The following is a 9,378-nucleotide window of genomic DNA, read 5'->3' on the forward strand; positions in this document are numbered from 1 at the left end:
TAATTATTTTACTTACATTTTTACTAATTTACTGATTTGTTAATTTATCTATTTTTCTAATAACTGATCCCCTATTTCTGTATTTCCCATCTCCTGTTATTTCTTTCGAATGAACACCTTAATATTCTTGGAGGCTTGAATTTCAAGTCAGTAGGCCCATGTGGTGAGCTCGTTCCATATGAATATGGTTCATCTTCTGAATAATAATTATAATAAAAATAACTAAAACTATAGACATAATTATCAAGCTGAGAGCATGTATGTCACTCGGGAGCAGATTAAATAATTTTGGAGGCTCAGAAAAATGCAGAGTTCGAAATTCTAGAGATGCATCTTATGAGTTTTTAGTTTTCTGTAAAAATCACTGGAAATTAGCTGTTGTGTCTCATGCACTGTGTCAAATGCCATTTCGATCAAACAATCAGTTTGAAAGATATTTGGGAAAACGATGACTCGCCGCCCGTGGAATGGGTATAGGAAAGTATAAATGCAGAGTAGACCGTATTTATCGCATGTGTGGGTCAGAAGACCGCGACTGCTTCCAACCCCTTTCTTTCTCGACTCTTCACTCTTACGTGAGCCTGGTCTAAGTGTTTCCGGTTTCCAACCTTTACGTAAACAAAACCTGAACTTTCGGTGAGAATTGACTCCGTTTGAGAATTTACTTCAATTCCAAAGGGGCGTTTAGAATTTTTACCGAGTTATAAGCGAGGTTTTCATACTCCATTTCCATAGGAGCATTTAGAATTTGTGATCCTTTATCAGTGGGGTTTTGTGAAATGCCCTATGGAGTTACAATGTTGAAATGCTTCAATTCCAAAGGGGCGTTTTAGAATTTTTACTGAGCTATTGCTTGAGGTTTTTGAAACTCTTTAAAGAAATTTACTCCATTTCAAGACATTTAGAATTTGTGTTCCTTTATCAGTGGGGTTTTGTGAAATGCCCTATGGAATTTACAATATTTGAGAATTTACTTCAATTCCAAAGGGGCGTTTAGAATTTTTATTGAGCTATTTAGCGAGGTTTTGTGAAATACTTTAAAGTCTACTCCATTTGAGAATTTGTTCCATCTCCAAAGAAATCCCTAGAGTTTTTACTGAGTTTATCAGCCAGATTTTGTGAAATACTATGTAGAAATAAATGAGAATGTATCGATAAGTACTGTTAGTCTCATTGACAATAAATCCATCCATACATCACACGGAAATGCACTGGATATGAGACAGTGAGGGGAAATGAAGATAAATGAGTGGAAAGAGGGAATGGAGGGAAATGAGGGGACATGATGGGGGAATGATGGAAAACTATGGGAAGAAATGAGGGGAAATGAAAGAAATTAGGGGAAATGAGGACACATGAGGGGAAATTAGAAAAAAGGAAAAAGAGGGGAAATGCGAGAAATGATGGAAAGTGATGGAAAATTAGGGCAATGATGAGAAGTGATCAGAAATGAAAATGAAAATAAGGAAACAGGGGGATGACGGCACCCTAAAGTACGACTGGCGTCAGAAAGAGGGGGGGGGGGGAAATGAAGGGAAATGAAAGACATGAGGGGAAATGACGGCATGCAAGTACACGAGTGGCTTCATAAAGAGGGGAGCGACGAATAACCGTCTTTCTCCCCTCAGTCATTCAACAGTTCGAAAGCTTGGCCATGATTCTGCTTCCTCAGATCGACTCACGCTATGTCTTTAGAGCCACTGAATGCTCTGTGTTATTTATCGGTTAATTTTTCATTGTTTATTTATTGTTGTGTCCTTCAAACTGGACTGAACTGAAAACAGAGTTTAGGCCAAACGCCAAGCACTGGGACCTATGAGGTCATTCAGCGCTGAAACGGAAATTGTCAGTAAAAGGTTTGAAAGGTGTATTAGAAGGAAAACCTCGCAGCTGCACTCTGAATCATTTTAATGGGAGAGGGGTTGAGAAAAGTAAGATGGAAGGAGGAATGTGAAAGGAGGTGCAGTAAAAAGGAACGAAAGGGGTGCAGCTGAGGCCTATAGGAAAGCACTGCAAGAACCTTAAATGTGCCTACAGTGCACACATGAGTGCCTTGACAGCACTCTCCCCTCAAGGAATGTCCCTTCAAATAATGAAATGCATATTTTTTGTGTCCTTCAGATAATGCAATGTATATTCTGAGCAAGTTTTACTTATTGGCCCTAATGTAAATTATGTTAAATGCTCAATGTTCCTTAACGGTTTAATTTTCATTAATTATTACATTTTTGTTTTTACTTATTGCTGTGTCCTTCAAATAATGAAATGTATATATTTATCACTTCTTTACTTACTAGCCCTAATGTAAAATACGGACAAAATAGTGATGGGTTTATCATAACTACCTATGATTTATAAATTACGATGTCAGTTTAAGTAAATATTCAAGATAATTAGTATATAAGGCTTTTTCATCTAGTTATAAGAGAATATTCGGAGTCTAATGGCATTTTTTACTCACTGGCCATTACCGTAAAATACATATTATTGTAAAATTTAATATAGTTTTCTATCAGTCATAAATGATGCGATCGGTCTATGTGAATAATTAAGATAACAAGCAAGGCTTTTTTATATCTTATTATCTTTGTAAATAGCAGAGGATCATACCACTAATTAATTACATTTTAATGACAAAATCAAACTTATACATCCTGATAATCATATTCAAGATTATTCGAACAGTTATTATAAAAAAATTTAAACCATTGACGAGAGAGAGAGAGAGAGAGAGAGAGAGAGAGGATATGCGTAGAAGTGGCTGTGGGTTTTGTGGGTATGAACAACAGCCATCTGTCTGTGCACTTTGGATACCATATGGAAGAGGAGTAATGTATGGACGCGGTTTCCATAAGCAGAACTGCCCTGCCATGCCCCCTCGTAATTTGTGACTGCGTCACTTGCGCTGCTCATCTCTCTCTCTCTCTCTCTCTTTTCCCCTGCTTCCTTTCTCTCTCTCTCTCTATCTTCCCCTGCTTCCTCTCTCTCTCTCTATCTTCCCCCTGCTTCTTCTATCTTTCTCTCTCTCTCTCTCTCTCTCTTCCCCCTGCTTCTTCTATCTTTCTCTCTCTCTCTCTCTTCACCCTGCTTCTTCTATCTTTCTCTCTCTCTCTCTCTCTCTTCCCCCTGCTTCTTCTATCTTTCTCTCTCTCTCTTCACCCTGCTTCTTCTATCTCTCTCTCTCCTTCCCCTTGCTTCCTCTATCTTTCTCTCTCTTTCCCCTCTCCATCGTTATTGTTTTTGCTTTCCCTATCTACCTCTTTCATATCTCCTTTCTCTCCCCTCCTCCTCATCTCTTTACCTCTCCTTCTTCACCGTCAGTTCTGCCACTTTAACCTTTTCTTCCCAAACTCATTCTTATCTCTCCTTCCTTGATAACAGCCAATTCAGCCTTCTTTCTTAACCCGCTGCGTCTTGCCTCAAGAAACTATAAGAATTATTATTATTACTATATTATCATCATCATTTCTCCTACTACCACTAGTATCATTATTATTATTAGTAGCAGTAGTGTAATAGTATAGTATTACTGCTGCTATTACCATTAGTATTAATCTTATTATCATTATTGCTACTATTATTATTATTACTATTATTATTGTGAGCTTTAAACGAACATTCTCCAATTATATAAGCAATACATCAACACTTTCAATATATCTTTCATATTTCAGGAAAAAAAAAAAAAAAAAAAAAAAATATATATATATATATATATATATATATATATATATATATATATATATATATATATATATATATATATATATATATATTTATATATATACACCTAAGGTCCTTTCCTTCACAAGGTCCAAAACCAGTCATTCCACCTGCGGTCTGGGAAAATCGGCGCAGGGTCAGAACCAAACGAGATAGGAGGGTCTGCCACTGGCCTTTATTCTTTTAGTCCCAGAATGAAGACCTCACCGAGGTTGACAAAAGAAAAAAAAAAAAAGGAAAATACACGACAATGGATTTGTCGCGTCCTGATATCTAACGCATGCGCCGTGTCGCCGCAAGCGACAGTTTCCCGTCGTTATCTGCGTTTTCTTTGGTCAGAACTGTGTGTGGTTTTGGTACACCCACAACAAACACCTACCCCACACTCCCCCTTTTTTTGTTCTAATGGAGGGTTTGTCAGAAAACTGGCGTCTCTCTTTTTGGTCAATTTGTCAGGATTTTTCAGAACTGGGATATATATAATTTAGGATAGAACAGAATGTAGAAGGAGGTACAGTAAAAGGAATGAAAGGGGTCGCAGCTAGTGGCCGAAGGCACGCCGCAAAGAATCTTCAGTAATGCCTACAGTGCACCGCGCTGGGTGCTAGCAGCACTAACACCGCCCCTACGGAAGGGTGGGCCATTTTGTCTCAATTTTCGTCTGATTCTTGTGTCGTTTTTTAAGAAGTTTTCTGGAGGTTGAAGGGAATCAGATACAAAGTATTTCTCTTTTTAGATAATTCCTTTATTATTGTACAGAATATTCTCCTCTAACTTTTCTTTCTTTAGTCAATGATGGGTTATTGTAACGTCGTTTGTCATTTACAATGACAACAGATAATAATAATAACCACAATATTAGTCTACCAATATATATATATATATATATATATATATATATATATATATATATATATATATATATATATATATATATATATGTACATGATGTGTCTTTTAGGGTATCTTTTAATCAATTTCCTGTCAATTTAATGAAATATTGGTATATTCGTAAAAATGCATCATATTTCTCGATTATAATTCTGTATTTCAAATTATATTCCTCTTTTATAAGTTTTCCTACTTAAAGTATTATATACGTTGGGGAATACACAAGACGCATATATTGTGCATTTTATTACTTCTTACAGTCTTAATTAGTTTCTACGTCTTTTCTTGTATGAAAAAAGTTTTTCAATAATATGGCATCTGTTTACAGTCAACCATTCGATAAAACGTCGTAGACGCCGGCATCGTACTAACGACACAGCAGGTAGCAGCAGCAGCAGCAAGCAGTAAGCAGCAGCAGGAAGGGACATCCGACATCGGCGACCACAAAGAATCTAATGAGAAAGACAGAAAGTGCAACAAACGACGGACGACGTCGTCCTCCGGGAGACGATATCGGGGAACTATTAGTAGCAGGGTTCAACGGTTATATAACGACCACGACGAGGAATATGGCAACACTGCGTCGGACGCCACGCCCCACGAAACTTTATCGGAAAGGAGCGATCGCGTCCTCCGAAAGCGGCAGTCTTTTGTTTCGTCTTTTCGCGTAATAAGCAGCTCTCGGATTCGGTAATGAAGCTCTGATATGCGTAGTCTACAGAAAATTCGCCTCTAATATGACGAAAGAAGTATTTAACGGCTGTGCATTAACCGAAACAAAATGGAAACCGTCTGAAGGAAACGACAACACCGGGAACATTTGCAGTGTTCAGCAACACGTGGTCACGAATTATGAGGGACTGCACACGCAGGGACCCGTTATCGAATCGACGGCTGAGCTAATGCTATCTCGTCTTCGTTTGCAGACGATTGCAAACTTTGCCTAACAACTACATTTCTGCAAAGCATTTCTTAGAATAAAAGGTCCTCGTGACAAGCCGGGCTCGACCGGGCGCCATCTGTGAGACCCATAGCCGGGCTCGGCAGCTGTGAACCCAGCCATTGGCACGCGCTCTCCTGTGCCCATAGAAGAAGAGTTGATAGGTTTATTCATGTGGCGCTTATATATATTTTTTTTTGTTTTTTATTTGCGCACACATGTCCCCGTAGCCAGAGAAATAGACCGACCGGTGCAGCACAGCAATACGCCCGCCGTAAAAGGTGCAAAGAGCGGGAAAATGCTTCAGTTTTCGATCTCTCAGCTGGAAAACGGCGTATATTTAATATTGCAGCTAGAAATACCCTCCTCCGGAACCGGGCAGGTCCCATAACCCACTCGCCACCAGCCTGGGCCCAGCCGTAGTCGCTTATCCATCCCGATCTACATAGGGGTATCGCCGTGCCTTCCTCATTATGTGGGCATTGTCGGCAGCAGCGTTCGTGGGCTCGCGTGCTGAATTCCAGATAATGATCAGCAGCTACATCAGGCATCAAAGAGATTCGATGATATAATTACACGTTACCCGGATCGCTTCGGCGGCGGTGAAAAGTGTGCTGGTACCGTTATAAGGCTAATGGTTGTAGTCTCATCTTCGTAACTGCTCGAGTCTAAAGTGTCAGATGCATTAAATTAAAGGGTCACAGCTAAAGTAACTGCAGAGAAATTGGACTTTGTATTTTAGGTGTTATTATGTGCCTAAATTCTAAGCCATGTTTGAATGCTATGATAAATACGACGCAAAATTGAGGGAAATATGAAAGATGTGTATAATCTCCGAGCTTACATTGTACATCGAGAAATGTAAAGATATGGTAGCCGACATAAATTGTAAATTTTAACGTAATATATGAAAATTATACAGATATTGTAAAAATTCTAAAAATAAAGAAAAAGATCTTTATATACCCGGCTCGCTAGGCATATGGGTTAAACTCAAACTGTATACTGTATAGTCTTATGTTTGTAAGGCTCTCCGCTCGTTGCGCGTACGGGTTAGGCTCGGGCTCTTGTCTCATCTTTCTACTGGTCTTTATCTATTGGGCATATGCGTTAGACTAAGACTCTAGTCTTATCTATGTACTGCCCTCTGCTTGTTGCGCCTGTGGCTTAGGCTTAGACCCTGGCTGTTGTCTTTGTACTGCGCTCTGCTTAGTCCTATCATTGTACTGCAGCGCTCTGCTCATTGTGCCTGCTGGTTAGACTGGTTGTGACCTAATCTATGTATGGTTCTCTGCTTGATTTGAGTCTTAGAGTTAGACTGGAACGCATCGTGGAATAGACAATGATAAACAGCCCGCCATTAAACATGATCACATAAATACGCTGCATTAAAGATTTCAGCTCGAAGATTAATACCTCCCTCGACTGAGCTGGGTGTGGCATTGTTGCCACCCGAGCGTGTTCGTTTTAACCAAAGATATAAGGACCGAGAGCGTTGCAATGTATGAAATGTGTTCATTGAAAAATACATTCATTATAATTCATGTACACTGAATGAAGGACAAGATTCTGCAGCTAGAACTTCATTATTCGAGGGAGTAATTTACACTATAGGTCTAGATTCCTGCCTTCAAGGGAGTGGCTCTAGAAGTGAATAGACATTGCTGTACAACTTATACATGACATCCCAGCTGTTTGTATGCAAGAATACAATATATATATATATATATATATATATATATATATATATATATTATATATATATATATAAGCCTAAGGAACAGAATGCAATGTCTTCAGTCTTTGCTCTGTTAAAATTCACGTAAAGGCACAGTTGAACAAAAACATCTTTTCCTTTCTTTCTTTTCAGAGTTGAACAACAGAACTAAGAGAGAGAGAGAGAGAGAGAGAGAGAGAGAGAGAGAGAGAGAACTTTTGGTAAAGGGTGGGAGGGGAGGGTGAGGACAAACGGGGAGCGGTGGGGGTAAAATGTAGGGGAATGAAGAAGAGATGGAGGAGGAGGAGGAGGAGGAGGAGGAGAGACCAGGCAGGAGGACATGCACTTTGAAGAAGGGAGAGGAGGAACTGAGGCATCGGCAGCTACTTCAGGAAAGGAGGAAGGACAGGAAGAGGAGAGGAGGAGGAGGAGGAACAGAGGGAAAAAAGAGAGAGAGAGAGAGAGGGAAGGTCGTTGAGCGCGAAAGGGGGAATATTGATGAGACAGACACACGCACGCACACACACACACATAGAACTAGGAGCATATTACAGGGATAATGGGGAATGGGTTATAGTAAGTTCGTAGATGAGAACAGAGGAGATAGAAGATAAATATATGAGAGAGAGAGAGAATTGAATAAACTCGAAAGAAAGGAGCTTAGCTGAAACTCATAGTATTGCTTCTCGTTGTGATGAACATTTCCACGTTGTTTGACGAAGACATGACAAGAAATTTATAACTGTTTATAAATATGTGTGACTACCCGGACGGACAGACAGCCAGACAGGCGGACAGACAGATAGACAGACAGACAAACAGGCAGACATAGGCCTAGGTGATACTAATGTTCGCAAGACAGGTAACAAAGCTAAGAGATATAGGTCTATCAAGGAAGATCTTAATCAAAAGGTATTCGAAAGCTATCGACCATAATTAGAAGAGAGAGAGAGAGAGAGAGAGAGAGAGAGAGAAGGACCCCACACACCACAGTACGGCGGCAAAGGGGAAATATGTGAGTGTGTATGTGAGAGAGAGAGAGAGAGAGGACCCCAACCGGGTCAAAAGCGCGCCAAACATGAAAGACGCGGGAGAAATTGGAACAGCTGTCCTGGAAACGTCTCTGGCGCCAACGCATAAAATGGGGCCATTGGAAGGAAATAATAAAATCGCGGAGGGGAAGAGACTCTTCAGAGAAAGGGAATTGGGTGATTAGGGAAGTTGTAGAAGAAGGGGGGTTGTATGTACAGCGTTTGTTGAAAGACTTACGTCGCTTTTCGTTATAGTCGGCGGATGCGGATCAGTGCCACGAACAAAGGACGAACGATGGCGCCGAGATCTTGCTCTTGCTCGAGTGTCCTGCAAAGAAGAAGAAGAAGAAGAAGGAGCGCTTAGTACTAATGTTTACGAATGAAGGCCACGAAGAATAAATTCACTATTAATTATCTGAGATGCAAGTTTAACCAGAGGTTTAATGGACGTATAAAATAAATCAATATTGATGATAGTGTTATGCCGTATGAACTGTGGAATTGGGAGAGGGAGTTAAATCGATAAACTGTACCACTCCTGAAAAATCGCGTCAGTGATTTTGTTACTTGGAAAGTTGAAGAGGGTGAGAGACACTGGTTCAAAGTGCACCATTTGGATGGGCGAATGTTGTTACATTGAAAATAACGAATGTGATACAAAACTGTTTGTTTGCTAATGATGCAGTCTTTGAAGTTTGAATGTCAAGGAATTTGTTTTTTAAAGTAATCAAGTGCTGACTTTGAAGGTTATATTCAGGGATGTCATTTTGCATTGTGATGTTTGTATTGGTTTTTGATAATATTTCATTAAATTTTTCAAAGTTCTATTCATACTACTATACATAAACTGCAGTTTACACCCAGTAACTTCTAAATGCTTATATTTTAGAGTGTAGTATCTTAAATACTAACTCAATTTCTTTCTGAAATAGCATCTTCCATCAAATAAAAACACCAGCTTTGAAATGAACCAGCATGCTATAACTGTCAGCATAACAGATGTGCCTCAGTGGAATCAAATGCTATCGGACTGGATCAACAGACTGGTAAATGAAGACACGAATAATCACGTAACC

General features: G+C 39.6%; 1 long non-coding RNA gene across 1 annotated transcript in view; it reads right to left on the reverse strand.

The window, feature by feature from the left end:
* Positions 1–9,378, reverse strand: part of LOC136841434 (uncharacterized) — an 85,190-nt gene that overhangs the window by 19,710 nt on the left and 56,102 nt on the right. Inside the window, exon 2 of the long non-coding RNA XR_010853947.1 lies at positions 8,541–8,630. This is a non-coding gene — a long non-coding RNA (uncharacterized lncRNA). The remainder of the gene's footprint in view (positions 1–8,540; positions 8,631–9,378) is intronic.

The sequence above is a fragment of the Macrobrachium rosenbergii genome, chromosome 9 (assembly GCF_040412425.1).
Source record: "Macrobrachium rosenbergii isolate ZJJX-2024 chromosome 9, ASM4041242v1, whole genome shotgun sequence".
Taxonomy (NCBI): domain Eukaryota; kingdom Metazoa; phylum Arthropoda; class Malacostraca; order Decapoda; family Palaemonidae; genus Macrobrachium; species Macrobrachium rosenbergii.